The 20292-nt window shown below is 49.0% G+C and overlaps 1 protein-coding gene and 1 long non-coding RNA gene across 2 annotated transcripts in view; both read right to left on the bottom strand.

The window, feature by feature from the left end:
- The window catches only part of LOC115085947 (oocyte zinc finger protein XlCOF6-like), a 1095473-nt gene that overhangs the window by 772038 nt on the left and 303143 nt on the right, over nucleotides 1-20292 (bottom strand). The gene's annotated exons all lie outside the window — the stretch shown is intronic.
- Nucleotides 1181-5077, bottom strand: LOC115085979. Its single transcript, XR_003855004.1, has 2 exons — nucleotides 4629-5077; nucleotides 1181-1907 (listed from the first exon to the last, which is right to left on the bottom strand). It is a non-coding gene; the product is annotated as an uncharacterized LOC115085979 (long non-coding RNA).

The following is a 20292-nucleotide window of genomic DNA, read 5'->3' as shown; positions in this document are numbered from 1 at the left end:
TTACTTTGCCATCTCCTAATAAAGGGCCCCTCCATTCCTGGGGGAAATAATGGATTATATAAAAATGAAGTCTTATGATGGACGATGTTGTACCCAATGAGTTTCCCTTTCCATTTCACCCAGGCTTGCATCACCACCTCTGAAAAGGTCGTCAATTTGGCCCCTTGCATGTTTTGTGGGGACCATTGAATCAGTACTGTAGAGGTTACTTGGGTAAATCAATCAATCAGGAGCCTGAAGGTTTTTTAAATTTTTTATTTATATTCCAACTTTCAGCACTTCAAAGTGGATGACAATCAGGTACTGTAGTTATTTCTCTATTCATAGTGGGCTCACAATCTGACCCTGAAGCCACAAGGAGTGGTGACAGTGGGATTTAAACCCTGGCTTCCAGCCCACTGTGCTAACCAATAGTCTTTTACAGCCAGCGAGCAGAGGGGTTTCAGGGATGGAGCTGAGGCAGAGCTGGAAGGGCGGAGTCAGCAGAAATTCAAATGTCCCTCGGATACAGCACAAAAGTCGAGCCACACACTTGGAAAATTATTCTTGGTGATGAGCAGGAGTTGTAATTGTCAGTATTATTTGCCTGGTATATTGAGAGAATGTTTTTTTTATTCAGATGATCTTCAGCCGGTCAGCAGGCGGCAGTATAAGAGGGCAGTGTTCCACTGGCACCAGGAGCTGGAGCTGAGGGGATGAATCCCAGGACCGATGTCTTCACCCTGCTGCTAAGTTCTGAGAGAGAGAGACTGTAACACTGAGAGAAAGATGCTCGTTTCAGCAGACATTGCACTGCTGCTGAGGATCTGTTAAGGGACAGAACGGGCTGAGAGAATGAGAGTTGGAGTTAGCAGAATGAGAGAGAGAGAGACCTGTTTCAGCTGGGAAGTACAGCTGTGGGGTGACAGGAAAAGGTTGCACAGGACCCTGCTATCTGACTGGGAAGGATGCAGCATTTCACTCTGCAGACAAACTGTTAAGTACTAGCAGTTACTGTTCTTTTTCTTTTTTCCTCTTTGCTGTTTCCAGTTTTTCAAGCCTTTTGAGTTAACTGTAAATCCTTTTCTTGTCTATAATAACAAATATTCATTCATTAGCACTGTTTCTGTGAAGGATTAGTGACAGGTGAGTTAGTACTGGGTGTCAGCAGGGTCCTGCACCAAGTCTCACACAGCTCTAACAGGTTTTTGTGTCAGGCAGAGCTGGAGTAACCAACCAGCATCTGAATCAATGAGGTCTTCTGACCACAGATTGTGCTAATAAATAAACATTTGTCTGCTATTTAGTGATTCCTCAGTTATATTTATTATTTTGTCTATTCTGGATGCCTTTTCTAAGGTCTAAGCTCCTCCCAGAGGAGGACCTAGTTTAGGGTAGGGAGTGGACTAAACCATTTGCTATGGCTCACTGGGGTAACTATAGAGGGCAGACGGTTCCCTGTGCTCTGAGGGACTCCTCGTCTCTGAGAAATCACTGATTAGCACTGTGAAGTCCCTGAATACCAACAAAATGTTTCTTCATTTATATTTATAAACTAATAGGTCCATGCAGCGGTGCCGAGAGCAGGAAGTTAGCTGGACTTACCCAGGTACGAGTTCCCGCTGGATAGATCCAAAGACAGTGGAGTAAGTTTATTTAGCTAACTTCAGGGCTGCTACCCAGCTAAACATAAGCCCCACACCCGGTCATCTCTTTTTATCCAGGTAAGTTAACCATTCATTGGCCCACAATTTTAATACTTTGCGGTTTGTCCTGCTAAATTCCAAACTCAGCCGGACAAATCCACTGACCAAGGACCTTTAAAAGTATTACAGGGCACAAAGTGATGTTTGCAAAGGCTCCTTACCTTGTCGTCGTCGCTGCAATCACACCACACACACACGGGATACGGGATGTCAAGGGGAAATCTAATGCAGCGGTGCAGAAGTTGGCAGGACGAGCGGAACCAGAAAGAGAAAGAAAGGAGATGTGTGAGCATTTCCTGATGTCCTACTTTCCATCTGCGGTACAGGCATTGATCTTGGTTATCACAAAGTTAATTGTGTCCATTTCTGTATACAAGGTAAGAGGCAAATTTTCAGAAGAGCTGCTGAGTGGCCACAAGCGTTGATTACGTTTATTGGATAAATTTTCAATCACTGCATGGCAGCTGGAAATGTTCCCAAATTTAGCTTAACCGGTTCAGCACTGAGCAGCTTCCTGAAAACTTACCCTGAGCAGCTCCAGGGGATCTAACCTCACTGAAGGACCTACACCTAAATCTAAAAAAAATACCCACCTCTCCCTGACCCCAGAGCTTACTCTAGCCCCAGAGCCCTCCCTTACCATGACCCCTGACCCCAGAGGCCCACCCTTATGATCCCTGACCTCACCCCTCTTCTCCAGTCTTTGACTGCATGTCCCCATCCCCCTCCCCTTCGGCTCGCATACACTGTGGTTATTACCCATGACCTGCCAGTGATAAGAGCACAAACCTTGGCCATTGTGGATCCCCCAGCAGGTAATTCCTTCCCACAGAGCAATTTCACTGCTCCATCTTACAAGAATGTCCCTCCAATGGGACTGTGCACCCTCACCATCAATCGGGCCGCACTGCCAGTGAGAGGATGATGCCTCTTGTTTGTAAAGTGCATAATACTTTACATCTAAAGGCCAGCAAGGTTAGATAATGTGTCTGAACTTAAAAATAAATGGAATAACATCAGTTATTCTCTCTCTGCTGCTGAGGCTAGATACATAACATAAGAAATGCCATTCTGTATCAGACCAAAGGTCCATCAATCCCAGCATCCTGTCTGCGAGAGTGGCCAATCCAGGTCAGCAGAATCCCAAAGAATGGATTGCTCGCCCTCATTAAATTTCATCTGCCATTTAGATGCATTATTAATACATATTTAGCAATAATCTCTCCATTCACCTTCCTCTCCCTCACCACCTGGAAGGAGAGGGGATTGATAGGGGAGAAGAAGATAAAGGTAAAGCCAGGAAACTCGGAGGGCATTATGTTTTACTAGAAATGTAGATTAAATTCACTTTCTTCCCCGCCGATGGCAGGTCCTTCTATTCAGTTAAGAAATAGTGTTACTTTATTAGGGGTCAAGTTTGATAACTCATTACGTTTTGCTCCTCACTTCTCTTCTAGCACAAAGATTTGTTTTTATTTTCTTAGGCTAAATTGCAGTCTATCATGGCCACATATCATGGCCTCTCTTACTTCCTGATGAGCCTGCAAGGTAATTACATTAATCTCAGCTGGCATTACTTTCAGTTCCCTCTCCTAGAGAAATTTATCTGGAGCATGTAAGAGAGAAGGGGTTTTCCTATTTAGCTGCATATTTTGGAATACTCTTCCTCTCTCTTTACCCACAGGCCGATACAGTACAGTGCGCTCCTGTTAGCCTGCTCTTGGACGCGCGTTTTCCCTTACCCCTTATTCAGTAAGGGGAGGAAAACGCACGTCCAACCCGCGGCACCTAATAGGGCCCTCAACATGCAAATGCATGTTGAGGGCCCTATTAGGTATGCGCGCGGGATACAGAAAGTAAAATGTGCAGCCAAGCCGCACATTTTACTTTCAGAAATTAGCGCTGACCCAAAGATCGGTGCTAATTTCTTCTGGTGCCGGGAAAGTGCACAGAAAAGCAGTGAAAACTGTTTTTCTGTGCACCCTCCGACTTAATATCATGGCGATATTAAGTCGGAGGTCCCGAAAAGTAAAAAAAGTAAAAAAAAAAAAAAAAAATTCAATTCGGCCCGCGGCTGTCGGGCCGAAAACCGGAAGCTCAATTTTGCCGGCGTCCGGTTTCCGAGCCCGTGGCTGTCAGCGTGCTCGAGAACTGACGCCGGCAAAATTGAGCGTCGGCTGTCAAACCCGCTGACAGGCACCGCTCCTGTCAAAAAGGAGGCGCTAGGGACGCGCTAGTGTCCCTAGCGCCTCCTTTTCCCTGTTTTTACAGCGTCACCTAATTTAAATAGGTGCGCGCGCCGGGAGAGCGGGCGTTCGTCCGCTCTCCCGCAGACTTTACTGTATCGGGCCGCCAGAGAGAAAGAATTCAGGATTTCTAGGATAAGCCTCAAAACGTGGCTCTTTGAAAGAGCCTGTGAAGTTTAATTTCACTCAGATTATTTTTATTTTGTTCTGGAGATTGTGAGTTTTGTTCATTTCTCTGTTACTGATTTCCTGTTGGATTGTTTGTCATGTTTTCTGTTTAATTATGATTATGATTTATTAGCTTGATTAATCACAAAGTCTTACAAAAGGAAATCAATGCAATGTACAAAGAATAAAATAAACAGAATTCCCTGCTATAAATAAATGGCCGTAATGAATGCATCCTGTTAAAACTAGTAACAAAGTCATAACCAGGGCTGACAAAGAAGAGGGAAATCCTATAGGGCTGCATCAAGTACAGTGAGTGCTGTCTGCATGCTGAAGCACTTCCTGCAACCTGCATGTTTAGCATGAAACACTAACATCTTCTCCAGAAAGCCCCAGAGTTGACCTTGAACTACTTTTTTAAACATTTTGGACAAGACAGGCAAACGTGAGATAGGACAATACTTTTCAGGAATATTTGGGAGAAGATGGGTAATTTTTAAAAACCGGACAGACTGTAGCTGTAACTTACCGGGTTCTGAAATGGGATTGATGGAGGGAAATGGGAAAAGGGAAGGGCGTCAAGGATGGAAGGGGCATGGGAGTGGGAGGGTGGGGGAAGGTGAGGGAACACATTCATGCACATTCACATGGGGAAGGAGGAATGGGGGCAGGGGAGGGGGTTACAGGGGTGGGAATAGGGTAAGGGGAGAATAAGGTCTGGGGTTGGGAGGCAGTCAAGGGGATGGGAGGGGTTAGAGTCAGTCAAGGGGGAGGGCGTACAGTCAGTCGGGAGGGGGAACAGTCAGTCGAGGGGAGGGGGTACAGTCGTTCGGTCTTCTTCTTTATCTGTTAAAGAAAGCTTCAGACTTTAAAATGTGTAAGGTTGAACGCACATCACCATTATATACAGGGAGGACAATAATGAAAGCCATTTCCGGGGGTAAAACGCTCTTTTATCCACAGAAATGGGCTGTTTGATTACTGTCCATCCTCTACACAAGTAAAAGTAGGAGCATATAACAAGGCATGGACTTTTACCCATATACTTTTGTAAATATTTCTGGTTTGGAGTTCGGACAGGGGAGAAAACTATATGCAGAGTTTTCCTTTAACTACGTTCCCTCAGAAAAAGCAGGCAGGGGTATTTTTGAGGGGGCAATAAACGAAGCAAATCTAGATGTGTACTTTTGCATTCATTATCACAGCAAACCTCCAGGTTCAAATTCACATGCGATTGGCCAGACCTTGCATACTTTGATTATTTAGGTCAAGGCTGTGAAACATCCAGACCCAGATGAGACTCACAGCTCAGTCCCAGGCAGCCACTGCCAGAGCCCCAAACCAGAGGTTCATGGTGGGAGCTTTTGCTCCGTGTCTCTGACTCCTCCCCCTCCCCCCCATAATCAAATGTTCATGGCAGGAGCGAGCAGGATCTGCTGCCACAGCTTTGGTTCATCTCCCCACCTTGTCCTTGAATGAAATATTCAGAAGGACAGGAGAGTGGCACAAGAGCTCCTGCCTCATCCTTGGCTCCTTTCTGCAGCCTCCCACGCCAAGAATTAAATGTTCACAGGGAAAACAGGGCAAGAGCTGCTGCTTCTTCTGGCTCCTCCCCAGCCACCCAGAATTAAATATTCATGGCAGGAATGAAGCGCACACATCACATCTCTTCCTTTACCTCCCTGGAATAAACATTCATAGCAGAAGTAAAGCAAAAGCTGCATCAGCTGACCCTTGGAGTTTAAACCCTTGCTCACTTGCTTGGATCTTGAAGGTCCTAGCAAGCACTGCAGAGGCCTTGCCTGCTCCTGCACTTGTGCCTCTCTCCTGACAACCTCCCACCCACCAACTGGGTTTCCCAAGTACCCTACCACCTGCTCCTTCATGAGGGTTTTCTGAGGACATTGGGACTCCCTAAACCTGGGCTTTCACAGAATCCAGACAAATAAAGACCTCACATCCAAACAATACAAGAATCACTGAAAAACTCACTCACCTAGGATCCACAGTGCTAATAGACAGAGCTTGTTATGAAGGCAGAACAATGAACCCAAAGGATTTTAAATAAACTGCATTACAAGCAGGGGAAAAAGAAGAGGAATTTCACAGTAACTCCAACTGGTTTTTAAGTGAACCTTTTTGCAGAGCTGAATGCTGCCCCTGTCTCAGTCAGGGGTGAGGGTGCTGATCAGATCAGCTCAGACTGTACAACTGGCTGCGCTTCCTTAGCTTTACAAACTTCCCTGTCTGTCCCTATTAACCCACAGCTCTGTCTCCCTCAGGATCCTCAGCAGCAATGACTCTAATGGTAATAAAAGGGAATTTTACATGGGAGGGAAATAATATTAACCACTAAAAGTGTTTTCCTAAAAGGAGAAGAGAGGGAAAGGAAAGTGTCTTATCACGGAAAGGACCCACTGGTCCGTTGTGATTGTGGTCCAAGCCTCGAAAAATAGGGACAGCCTGCCCCCTACCGGTGGAATCGAGGGATGGACCGGCCGGACATCATTGGTTTGACTTGCCGCCCGGTGTGGTAGAGGAGGAAGCGGGTCTGCCAAAACGTCTCCCACGAAAGGACTGCGACTGCTGTCTACCGCCTCCAGAGCGATAGGAGGGAGGGGGCGGAGGAGCTCGTACGCGAAGGCCTGGGTTTGCGGCTGTTCCGATAGCGGGAGCGCGAGGGGTAGTACCCCTTGGAACGTGCCCTGTCCTCCGGAAGCCGGTATCCGCGCTTCTCACCCAGAAGCTGAATCATGTCGTCCAGTTCCTTGCCAAACAAAAGCCAGCCCTTAAAGGGGAGACAGCCCAGGCGAATCTTGGAGGCGCCATCCGCCGCCCAGTTCCTCAACCATAGAAGACGTCTGGCTGAGACAGCGGACACCATAGACCGAGCCGAGGTCCTGAGGAGATCATGGAGAGCGTCCGCGCTATATGCCACGACAGCTTCCAACCGCCCGGCCTGTCTAGCTTCTTCCTCCGAGAGGCCCTCGTTGGCCATAAGCTGCTGCACCCACCGGAGACCGGCCCGCAGCGCGAAGTTACTGCAGATAGCGGCGCGCGCTCCCAGTGCCGAGGCTTCGAAAATCTTCTTTAGCTGCACCTCCAGCTTCCGATCCTGAAGATCCTTCAGGGCCGTCGCACCCGTGACCGGGACGGTCGTCTGCTTCGTCACCGCTGCAACCGACGCGTCCACCGTTGCGACCCTCAGCATCTCCAATGCTTCTTCCGGCAAGGGATATAGCTTGTCCATGGCCTTGGAGACCTTCAGGCCCAGGTCCGGGGTATCCCACTCTCTGAAGAGCAGATCCATGGAGGAGAAATGAAAAGGAAAAGTAGTGGGAGGTCCGCTGAGGCCCAACAAGACTGGATCCATGTTGCCCCCCCCGGGGGAACCCCAGCTCCTCCAGGATGGCGGGGATGAGGGGGGCCAACTCGTCCCTGCGGAAGAGACGAAGTACCCTCGGGTCGTCGCCGTCAGACTGTTGGGGGCGGGGACGGGGACGGGGACTCCAGATCCTCCGAGTCCTCTGAGGAGTCCGACGTAACCATGTCCTCTCTGGGTGGACCAGCCCGCAGTGGACGTTTGGCCCTAGGGGGGCCCGGCAGGTCCTCCGTCCTTGGGTCCCCCGAGGCTCTTGCATGGCCAAGATGAATTCCGAAGAAAACGAGGTAGCTGATCCTGCCGAGTCCGATTCGGAGTCGTGCCCCCCCCCCTGCGGGGGGGGGGGGGGCTGGACTGGCCGCGGGGCGTTGTGGTGAGAGGGAGGGGGGAGAATCCCTGGATCCCTCCCCCACAGGGCTGGACCCCGCGGGAGCCGAAGACAAAATGGCGGCAGCGCCCGCGCTCCCCTTCGTCCCAGTAGAGACCCCCGTGGAGCAAGCCCCCACCGCGATCGCGATGGAGGTCTGGCGAAGCACGAGCCCCCGGAGCGTCCCCGAGGAACCCTCCCCCCCCGAGATGCAGGCCGAGCACAGCCCATCCCGGGAGAGGTGCACGCTGGCCGCGCCACGTGGCAATGCCTGCCTTGCCGAGTTAATGTAAACGCAGAAAAAAAAACCCGCGAACCGCGCGACGCGAAGGGAGAGCGGCGAAAAAACAAAAAAACAGTCGAGTAGGGGAGCCGCAGCGAGGAGGAAAAAGTCAGTTTTATTTATTTACTTTTTTTTTTATACGGAAGCACTCACCGGAGCTGTCCCTCGCTGGGTCCTGAAGGAGGGGCCGTCTGGGGTGAGTGATCCGGGCTCCCCGGTATCACCCCGGCTGGGCTATGTCGGGTGGGATCCTCGACCCCGAGCACCAGCAGCACGCTCAACCAGGAGGGATGGCCCTCTCAGGGCCTAGCAACCTCCTGGGAGCTCCAACCGGCAGCTGCAAGAAAGAAGAAAAAACAAGCCCTTTCTTTCTTTTTTTTTTTTTTAAACTTAATTAACAAGGAGCAAGGAGAGACAGCCTAAAAAACCTAGCTATCTACCTCCCAAGGGTTTCAACCCTAAAAACTCCTAAACCAGGCTGTGAGCTATGCACCCGAACCACCTGCTGGAAACAGAAATACTGACAGGCTGTGGGCGGCACCCTGGTATATATAGTGGAGCCTGACAAGTTTTGCTCTGTTTCCACCTGCTGGTGCGGGGGCATAACCCAGGAGTCTGGACTGATCCGGTACGTACAGGGAAAGGCAAGTGTTCAGAGAGGAAAGAGTAAAGGAGAAAAAGCAAAATGGAAGGGGGAGAGCAGGAGATAAGGCAGGGAGATTGATGAGAGAGGGAGGAGGGGAGAGGAGGGAGAGCAGAGGGAGCATTGGAAGGAGGGGTGGGAGGAGTTGTTACAATATTCAGTTCCAGGTAGAGTTGTTCTGTGCTGCAATCCTCCTCCCCTTTCTCCTCTCACTTGTAGTTCATTTCTATGTTTAGTCAATGCTCCTCCCCTTTCTCCTCTCGCTTGTAGTTCATTTCTATGTTTAGTCAATGCTCCTCCCCTTTCTCCTCTCGCTTGTAGTTCATTTCTATGTTTAGTCAATCCAACTTCCCTCTCTCCTTTCGCTTGTAGTTCATTTCCATGTTTAGTCAATGCTCCTCCCCTTTCTCCTCTCGCTTGTAGTTCATTTCTATGTTTAGTCAATCCAACTTCCCTCTCTCCTTTCGCTTGTAGTTCATTTCCATGTTTAGTCAATGCTCCTCCCCTTTCTCCTCTCGCTTGTAGTTCATTTCTATGTTTAGTCAATGCTCCTCCCCTTTCTCCTCTCGCTTGTAGTTCATTTCCATGTTTAGTCAATGCTCCTCCCCTTTCTCCTCTCGCTTGTAGTTCATTTCCATGTTTAGTCAATGCTCCTCCCCTTTCTCCTCTCGCTTGTAGTTCATTTCCATGTTTAGTCAATGCTCCTCCCCTTTCTCCTCTCGCTTGTAGTTCATTTCCATGTTTAGTCAATGCTCCTCCCCTTTCTCTTCTCGCTCAGAGGTTGGGATTTTCAAAGTCTGCAATTTTCCTGGCTAATACTAAATTTAGCTGGTCAAATGGAGCCCAATATCTGCCTTTTGAAAAAATCCCAAAAAGGGTATTCCCTGCATTTATTGTTGTTGGAGAGAGAGGTAATTTGCCTAAGCAATCCCTGAGGGGGAACTGAATCGTGGTTTCGCTGGTTCAGGGCCCATTGCTCTGACCACTAGGCTACGACTCCACTCCAGAACCTGCTAGCGTCAGGTTGAATGATGACCTTTTGCATGGGCGGCGGTGTTCCGCAGCGTCATCGCACTCTGGAACACTAAAGCTTCTCATAAGGCCAGAAGGCACACTTTGCTCTGCATCTGACGCCTTTCGGCAATGCGCGCTGGGGTATGACGAGCCCACAGGAGGGAAATCTCTTCTTCTCCCTTTTCTGTTTCATCTTCAAATTTCAGTTGGGAGGGTTAAGTCGTCCTGTTGACAAAGAGGCGCGGGGTGACCGCCAAAGTTGCTCGTGCACCACAAAACCTCCTGCCGCTGTGGGACCGATCCTCTCAGCTGCCTCCCTTGTCCGATATCATCCACTGAGGCAGGGCCCAAAATGTCCCCCGTCGCCCGCTAACATGCGTCACCCTGCGCCAGCCTTTCGTGATGATGTCAAGCTGGGAGAGACAGGCCCTCACTAACTCGCCGTGCAAAACAAAGTTCCACTTCTGGTGTCTCCTCAGTAACACAGACGCACAGACACCTTTCACTGCCAGAAACTTTGGCGAGTCACATAAAAGCCTGCAGAAAAGACACTCAGAACCCATACGGCAAACACACTAACTCCCAAAACCGAACCAGCAGCACCGTACCTGGGAAGGAACAGGACAAGCCAAACACATCCCTCCTGAAACCCTAATCCACACCTCCTATCGGAAAAACAGGACATGCCAGACATATAAAATGGAAACCCTCATTGAAACATTCTGGATCAGAGCAAAGGTCCATCAATCCCAGCATCCTGCCTGCGAGAGTGGCCAATCCAGGTCAGCAGAATCCCAAAGAATGGATTGCTCGCCCTCATTAAATTTCATCTGCCATTTAGATGCATTATTAATACATATTTATCAATAATGTCTCTATTCACCTTCCTCTCTCTCATCACCTGCAAGGGGAGGGGATTGATAGGGGAGAAGAAGATAAAGGTAAACCCAGGAAACTCGGAGGGCATTTGTTTTACTAAAAATGTAGATTAAATTCACTTCCTTCCCCGCCGATGGCAGGTCCTTCTATTCAGTTAAGAAATAGTGTTACTTATTAGGAGTTAAGTTTGATAACTCATTAAGTTTTGCTCCTCACTTCTCTTCTAGCACAAAGATTTGTTTTTATTTTCCTAGGCTAATTTGCAGGCTATGATGGCCACGTATCATGGCCTCTCTTACTTCCTGATGAGCCTGCATTACTTCCAGTTCCCTCTCCTAGAGAAATTTGTCTGGAGCATGCAAGAGAGAGGCGGTTTTCCTATTTAGCTGCATATTTTGGAATACTCTTCCTCTCTCTTTACACAATGAGAAAGAATTCAGGATTTCTAGGAAAAGCCTCAAAACTTGGCTCTTTGAAAGAGCCTGTGAAGTTTAATTTCACTCAGATTATTTTTATTTTGCTCTGGAGATTGTGAGTTTTGTTCATTTCTCTGTTACTGATTTCCTGTTGGATTGTTTGTCATGTTTTCTGTTTAATTATGATTATGATTTATTAGCTTGATTAATCACAAAATCTTACAAAAGGAAATCAATGCAATGTACAAAGAATAAAATAAACAGAATTCCCTGCTATAAATAAATGGCCGTAATGAATGCATCCTGTTAAAACTAGTAACAAAGTCATAACCAGGGCTGACAAAGAAGAGGGAAATCCTATAGGGCTGCATCAAGGGACAGTGAGTGCTGTCTGCATGCTGAAGCACTTCCTGCAACCTGCATGTTTAGCATGAAACACTAACATCTTCTCCAGAAAGCCCCAGAGATGACCTTGAACTACTTTTTTAAACATTTTGGACAAGACAGGCAAACGTGAGATAGGACAATACTTTTCAGGAATATTTGGGAGAAGATGGGTAATTTTTAAAAACCGGACAGACTGTAGCTGTAACTTACCGGGGTCTGAAATGGGATTGATGGAGGGAAAAGGGAAGGGCGTCAAGGATGGAAGGGGCAAGGGAGTGGGAGGGTGGTGGAAGGTGAGGGAACACATTCATGCACATTCACACGGGGAAGGAGGAATGGGGGCAGGGGAGGGGGTTACAGGGGTGGGAATAGGGTAAGGGGAGAATAAGGTCTGGGGATGGGAGTCAGTCAAGGGGAGGGGAGGGGGTACAGTCAGTCAAGGGGGAGGGCGTACAGTCAGTCGAGAGGAGGGGGTACAGTCAGTCAAGGGGGAGGGGAGGGGGTACAGTCGTTCGGTCTTCTTCTTTATCTGTTAAAGAAAGGTTCAGACTTTAAAATGTGTAAGATTGAACGCACATCACCATTATATACAGGGAGGACAATAATGAAAGCCATTTCCAGGGGTAAAACACTTTTATCCACAGAAATGGGCTGTTTGATTACTGTCCATCCTCTACACAAGTAAAAGTAGGAGCATATAGCAAGGCATGGACTTTTACCCAGATAGTTTTGTAAATATTTCTGGTTTGGAGTTCGGACAGGGGAGAAAACTATATGCAGAGTTTTCCTTTAACTACGTTCCCTCAGAAAAAGCAGGCAGGGGTATTTTTGAGGGGGCAATAAACGAAGCAAATCTAGATGTGTACTTTTGCATTCCTTATCACAGCAAACCTCCAGGTCAAAATTCACATGGGACTGGCCAGACCTTGCATACTTTGATTATTTAGGTCAAGGCTGGGAAACATCCAGACCCAGATGAGACCCACAGCTCAGTCCCTGGCAGCCACTGCCAGAGCCCCAAACCTGAGCTTCATGGTGGGAACTTTTGCTCCGTGCCTCTGACTCCTCCCCCTCCCCCCCATAATCAAATGTTCACCACAGGAGCGAGCAGGATCTGCTGCCACAGCTTTGGTTCATCCCTCCCCCTTATTCTTGATTTAAATATTCATAAGGATTGGAGAGTGGCACAAGAGCTCCTGCCTCATCCTTGGCTCCTTCCTGCAGCCTCCCACCCAGAAGGAAAGCAAAAGCTGCATCAGCTGACACTTGGAGGTTAAACCCTTGCTCACTTGCTTGGATCTTGAAGGTCCTAGCAAGCATTGCAGAGGCCTTGCCTGCTCCTGCACTTGTGCCTCTCTCCTGACAACCTCTCACCCACCAACTGCGTTTCCCAAGTACCCTACCACCTGCTCCTTCATGAGGGCTTTCTGAGGACATTGTGACTCCCTAAACCTGGGCTTTCACAGTATCCAGACAAATAAAGACTGCACATCCAAACAATACAAGAATCACTGAAAAACTCACTTACCTAGGATCCACAGGGCTAATAGACAGAGCTTGTTATGAAGGCAGAACAGTGAACCCAAAGGATTTTAAATAAACTGCATTACAAGCAGGGGAAGAAGAAGAGGAATTTCCCAGTAACTCCAACTGGTTTTTAAGTGAACCTTTTTGCAGAGCTGAATGCTGCTCCTGTCTCAGTCAGGGGTGAGGGTGCTGATCAGATCAGCTCAGTCTGTACAACTGGCTGCCCTTCCTTAGCTTTACAAACTTCCCTGTCTGTCCCTATTAACCCCCAGCTCTGTCTCCCTCAGGATCCTCAGCAGCAATGACTCTAATGGTAATAAAAGGGAATTTTACATGGGAGGGAAATAATATTAACCACTAAAAGTGTTTTGCTAAAAGGAGAAGTGAGGGAAAGGGGAAGCATAAACAAGATAGAGAAAGGAGAGGAAACGTAGAGAACAGCAAAGGCTGTGAGCTATGCACCCGAACCACCTGCTGGAAACAGAAATACTGACAGGCTGTGGGCGGCACCCTGGTATATATAGTGGAGCCTGACAAGTTTTGCTCTGTTTCCACCTGCTGGTGCGGGGGCATAACCCAGGAGTCTGGACTGATCCGGTTAGGATCAGTCCAGACGTACAGGGAAAGGCAAGTGGGCAGAGAGGAAAGAGTAAAGGAGAAAAAGTAACATGGAAGGGGGAGAGCAGGAGATAAGGCAGGGAGATTGATGAGAGAGGAAGGAGGGGAGAGGAGGGAGAGCAGAGGGAGCATTGGAAGGAGGGGTGGGAGGAGTTGTTACAATATTCAGTTCCAGGTAGAGTTGTTCTGTGCTGCAATCCTTCTCCCCTTTCTCCTCTCGCTTGTAGTTCATTTCCATGTTGAGTCATTGTTCCTTCCCTTTCTCCTCTCGCTTGTGGTTTATTTCCAGAAGCTTCAGGTCCTTTGGTCTCTTGCTATCCAGAGCCCCAATCAGCAGAAATGCTCCCTGCTTGCTGCCATCCTTTGGAATTATAGTGACCCTGGCAGCTTTGCCTTTTATTATGTCACCTCCTGTCATCATAACATCACAAGAGGGGGGGAGAGACCATGTGAGGCTGATGGGGAGGGGAGGGGAGAGGAGCAACTGAATTCAGATCAGTACAAATTAATTAAAATAATCTGAATATAATAAAGAGGAAAGTTGCCCCATGCCTGCATCACCAGCGTGCAACCTGAACTGCGCCCCTCCCTGGTAGTCTCCAGCTCTGCCTGTATGGAACTTGATTCCTTCCCTCTCATTCTGCACCCTCAAGCTCCTCCCTTCTCATGCTGTGCTCTCCAGCTCTGCCCCTCTCTCTTTCACGCTGTGTTCTCCAGCTCTGCCCCTCTCTCTCATGCTGTGCTCTCCAGCTCTGCCCCTCTCTCTCATGCTGTGCTCTCCAGCTCTGCCCCCCTCTCTCTCTCACGCTCTGCTCTCCAGCTCTACCCCTCTCTCTCTCTCAGGCTGTGCTCTCCAGCTCTGCCCCTCTCTCTCACGCTGTGCTCTCCAGCTCTGCCCCTCTCTCTCACACACTGCTGTCCAGCTCTGCCTCTCTCACGCTCTGCTCTCCAGCTCTACCTCTCTCTCTCTCTCAGGCTGTGCTCTCCAGCTCTGCCCCTCTCTCTCTCACCCTCTGCTCTCCAGCTCTACCTCTCTCTCTCTCTCAGGCTGTGCTCTCCAGCTCTGCCCCTCTCTCTCTCACCCTCTGCTCTCCAGCTCTACCCCTCTCTCTCTCTCTTTCACGCTGTGCTCTCCAGCTCTGCCCCTCTCTCTCATGCTGTGCTCTCCAGCTCTACCCCTCTCTCTCTCACGCTGTGCTCTCCAGCTCTGCCCCTCTCTCTCTCTCAGGCTGTGCTCTCCAGCTCTGCCCCTCTCTCTCACGCTGTGCTCTCCAGCTCTGCCCCTCTCTCTCACACACTGCTGTCCAGCTCTGCCTCTCTCACGCTCTGCTCTCCAGCTCTACCCCTCTCTCTCTCTCATGCTGTGCTCTCCAGCTCTGCCCCTCTCTCTCACACACTGCTCTCCAGCTCTACCCCTCTCTCTCTCTCTCTCAGGCTGTGCTCTCCAGCTCTGCATTAACCCCTTACTCGCCCACCTGCCTGCCCCCGAAGAGACATATTGGTGGCAATGGACAGCACAATCTTCCCGCTCCCCTCCTCCCCTGGATCTCCTCACTCACTGGCTCCTATTGGACAAATAGGAGGAGGAGGACTGAGGCCTTGCAGATCCTACAGTGCATCCTCCTCTCTCCTCCTCTGAGACCTGAATGGTGCAGTTTGACCCCCTTGGTTCAAAGCAGGATGCTCAGGTGCAGTAAAGGAGGCGGGAGGATGTATCAAGAACACTGCAGAGTCACTGTCCTATCCCTCTTCCTGGTTTGCCGATAGTACCCTCTGAGTGAGGGGGTCCATGGGCATGGGGAGGTCTTGTAAAGTGTTAACCTGAGATTGTGGGCTGGAGGGAAGAGAACAAACTGATTGGAGAGTGAACCAAGAGAAATGGGGAAGTGAACTGGGGATGAGAGTAGTGAGGGTTTGTGTGGTGGAAGAAGGGAGGAAGCTAATGTATCAGGGTGAGTGAGGGGTCTGGGAGGAGAGAATAAACCATGGAGAGTATCAGGGTGAGTGAGGGGTCTGGGAGGAGTGAATAAACCATGGAGAGTATCAGGGTGAGTGAGGGGTCTGGGAGGAGTGAATAAACCATGGAGAGTATCAGGGTGAGTGAGGGGTCTGGGAGGAGTGAATAAACCATGGAGAGTATCAGGGTGAGTGAGGGGTCTGGGAGGAGTGAATAAACCATGGAGAGTATCAGGGTGAGTGAGGGGTCTGGGAGGAGTGAATAAACCATGGAGAGTATCAGGGTGAGTGAGGAGCTTGGGAGGGGCAAATAATTTGAACGACCAAGGGGTTTATGGGGGGGGGGAGCCAGGGTGAGTGAGGGGATTAGATGTGGGAAGAAGTGAAGGAGAGAGGGTGAGAGGGTTAAGGGGGCTTTGGAAAGTGGATCAGGGGAAGAGCAAGTGAAAAAATGGAGTGAAAGGGGCTTTAGAAGGGGGGATAAAGAAAAGAGAGGATGGGGGTGTGATTCTGCTACCAGACATCTTAATTACACACTTCCTACACTTCACAGTATTTCCCCGTCCTTGGATTGGCTTTACTGCTGGTAGAATGAATGATGCATGAAATGTCTGTCTCTCGCCCCTGATCCTCTCTGTACTGCATTTTTTCTCTCTTTTCCTGTCTGAGCTCAGCCTCTCCCTGACTGTAGCTCCCAGGTCTGCACAGCCCAGGCTCTCTGCTCACAACACAATGCAGTGATGGTGTCAGCGAGAGGAAAGCAGAAATCTGATCTTGTTAGCAGGACCTGAACTTTCTGATTAATCGTGGCGCAGTCAGACATTAAACTGAGGGGGGATCTTAGTTACCTGATGGTTCTGGATGCTGGTGCTAATCAGTCTACAGCACTCCTGGATGTACACAGCTAGTCTTCTGCCGTCATTTCTATGTTTCTCTCTTTGTCTCTCTCTCCTACACCATCCTCCATTACCCCTGCTGGATCTCACACACAACTCTCCCTATACCCCTCCAAGACTAACTCCCTCCTGCATGTCCATCTTTCAAACCCTCCTCCTTCCCAATCTCCCTCTGGCTTTCTCTCAATCCTCCACCCCATCATACCTCCGGCTCTCATTCTCTCCCTCCCCCATCACTACGTCTGACTCTGTTACCCTCCCTCTTCCCCTTCATTACCTATGACTTTGTCACCCATCCTCACTATCCCTCTCCCCCCTGTCACTTCTAGCTCTGTCACTCTCCCTCCTCCCAGACCTGGAGGAGATAATGGAGACAGAGAGGTATATAGAGGAGACCTTCAGGGACATCGTACAGCAATCGCACCTCCACTCAGTCAATCCTGTGCTGCCTTATTTTTATCATTATTAACAATGTATGAATCGCTCGGTGCATAAGGCTGAGCGATTTACAAAGATTTGTACCTAATCGCATAAAAACACATATTGCAAACAGAGACTAAAGGGAGAACGCAAATTTCTAGTAGGAGTGTAAATTTTCAGTAATGCATTAGCCCAGGGAAAGGAGTGGAGCTGAAGAAGATTGTGCACCATGACAGCAATCTTAAACTTCACCCGCCATTGAACTGGAAGCCAGTGTAACTTAGCCAAAACAGATGTAATATGCTTGCGATTGTGTGTACCAGTAATAAGACGAGTTGTAGCATTTTGAAGATGGTGAAAGGCTTTTAGCATGTAGGCAGGAAGACCCAAATAGCTCACATTACATTAATTCTGGAGGGGCATAATTAAAGCCTGGACAACTGAGCGAAAATCAGCTGAACTGAGGAGTGGTTTAAACCCACACAGAGCCCTCAGTTTTAAAACACAGATGTAATGGTGGTTTTTATCTGCTGCTGAAAAGAGAAAGGTCACCTGGAAAGAGAGCTTCACCTTACTATGCCAGGAAGTGATCCTGTAGCTAGGACCTGCCCTCAAGGTGATGCATTATCCCCTCACACTGAGGATACGTCCCCAGGAGGGAAGGGTCAGGGTGGCTTTTGTAGCTGATGATTTGATCATTAGGAATGGAGATAGTCGGGTGGCTGGTGGACGTGGGGATCGCTTGGTAACTTGCCTGCCGGGTGCTGGACCTCACTATTGGAACCAACTTTTGAAAATGATTAAGGGTATTGAACTCAACACAAATTACAGAACTTCTCAGCCCAAAAAAGAAAAAAACAGAAGAAGGTGGGTTGTGAGTGCGACTGATCAGCTGTATTTAAATGTCCAGAGAGGAGCAGGTAATGTGGATATGGGACAGGCTCATGTGGTCAAAACAAAAGCCAGGGAAGCATTCATAGTCCCTCAATTAATTATTTTCCCCAATCCCAGCTCATCCTCACCAGTTTCCTCCTTCCTGCTCCATCCCATGCACATCACAGTCTCTTCCCCCAGCCTCTTCTGTCACCATCACTCTCTCAACCTCCCTTTTCTCTCATTCTCTTAATCGCCTCTCCCCACGCCCCTTTTTACTCCGTCTACACTTTTAATTCTCCCCCTCCTGCTTGGGCATACTTTGAAGTTTATATTTGGAGGGAGGGGGGTTTAATTCCCCGCTTCCAGCCCCACTCCCTACATCTGCTTAGGATGCCCTGCTTCTCATTTTCCCACTGAGCTGTCCTTCTCTGTTCCCCTCCCAGTTCCTCTTTCCATCCCTGCACTCCCCAGCAGGTTCCTCCTCAGCCAGCTGCCCTTCTCTGCAGGCTTGGTGCAGCCATCTCCTCAATGATTCCCACCCTTCATCAGCAGGTTACCTGGGCTGCTGCAGGGGCAGGACAAGGCAGAGACACCATGCTGCTCTTTTGTTTGGGTGCTGTCTCTCCCACCCTGCCCCCTCCACAGAGCTGCTTGTTTAATTTTACTTTAGCAACCCAGCAATGATGATGTCATAGCCTGGTCTCTTAAAGGGGCAGGCACAAAAGTAAAAAAGAATCAAACTAAAATGGTACTAAGATAGATTAAAACAAAGGGAAGGGAAAAAGAAGCAACAGACAGCACTTACCAAGTTCATAAAGGAGTGATAAGCTCCCACAGACCCTCAGTGATAGAATGCACAGCCCCCTCCTCCTTGGGAGAAATAGAGGCACATCCTGGCAGGAAGCACAACAGGGACTGCAGCAAGGGATGCTGGGATAGCCACTGCTGCTCAGCTGTGTGAGAGGGTCCTGCAGTGAAAAGTGAATCCTGGTAAGCAAGTCCAGGAAAAATAGTAAATGTTTGCAACAGACTGACAGGTCGATACAGTAAAGTGTGCTCCGTCGGAGCGCACTGTCAGCCTGCTCTGGACGCGTGTTTTCCCTTACCCCTTATTCAGTAAGGGGAGGAAAACACGCGGCCCACCCGCGGCACCTAATAGCACCCTCAACATGCAAATGCATGTTGATGGCCCTATTAGGTATGCGCGCGGGATCCAGTAAGTAAAATGTGCAGCCAAGCCGCACATTTTACTCTAAGAAATTAGCGCCGACCCAAAGGTCGGCGCTAATTTCTTCCGGCGCCAGGAAAGTGCACAGAAAAGCAGTAAAAACTGCTTTTCTGTGCACCCTCCGACTTAATATCATAGCGATATTAAGTCGGAGGTCCCCAAAAGTAAAAAAAAAGTTAAAAAAAAAAAAAAATTTGAAGTCGGCCCGCGGCTGTCGGGCCGAAAACCGGACGCTCAATTTTGCCGGCGTCCGGTTTCCGAGCCCGTGGCTGTCAGCGGGCTCGAGAACCGACGCCGGCAAAATTGAGCGTCGGCTGTCAAACCCGCTGACAGCCGCCGCTCCGAGCCAAAAGGAGGCGCTAGGGACGCGCTAGTGTCCCTAGCGCCTCCTTTTCCTCGTTTGCACCGTGTCACCTCATTTGAATACTGGATCGCTCGCACCGGCGAAGGGCCGGTGCGTGCGCCGGGAGAGCGGGCGTTCGTCCGCTCTCCCGCGGTCTTACAGTATCGATCCGTGAGTGTTGGGATGACCAGTGCTAGCCCTCATCATTTGTGTAAGGCTGGTTTGATAAGTTTATGTGGCCAGGGAAAGCCTCTGTGCTGGGACTCCAATCTAAGCAGGGATCCAGTGCAGGTTTTCCTGCAGGCATGCTGTATGTGTATTGCACAGCTCAAAAGCACTTGGGGGGTGGGGTGTTAGCCTCTTGGTTTTTGTCAGTAATTGGCGTAGTGTAGGACCACTAAAAAGGAAGGTGACTAGCCCCTGGAGCCTTGTTTTCAGACAGTACTCCAACTACTCATCTTCTCCAACCTAGACTACTGCAACTCATTTCTGTTCAACTTACCTCTCACCACCATACAACCGCTACAAATGTTAAAAATACAGCCGCCAGAATACTCACAGGAACAAGAAAATTCGACCACATTACTCCAACCCTACACTGGCTCCCAATAAAATACAGAGTGGAATACAAAATATTATCAATAATTCACAAAATAATATATGAAAAACAAACAAACTGGCTCAGCGCTTCCATAAAACTCCACTCTCCAAACAGAATTCTCCGATCAATGAACAAAAGCCTACTAAAAATCCCACCAACCCGTCACCAACTCATAACAACTAGGAAAAGAGCCATATCCCTTGGAAGCCCCGAACTGTGGAACTCCCTTCCAACAGAACTGAGAACGCAACAAAACCTAAAAACTTTCCAAAAAGAGCTAAAAACTTGGTTGTTTACAAACGCGTACCAGACCCTTAATGACACTACACCAATTTGACTTCACTAGAAGGAGCCAGC

The sequence above is a fragment of the Rhinatrema bivittatum genome, chromosome 2, assembly GCF_901001135.1.
Source record: "Rhinatrema bivittatum chromosome 2, aRhiBiv1.1, whole genome shotgun sequence".
Lineage (NCBI taxonomy): Eukaryota > Metazoa > Chordata > Amphibia > Gymnophiona > Rhinatrematidae > Rhinatrema > Rhinatrema bivittatum.
Note: the sequence above shows the minus strand (reverse complement) of the source record. Positions and strands in the feature narration are given on the sequence as shown.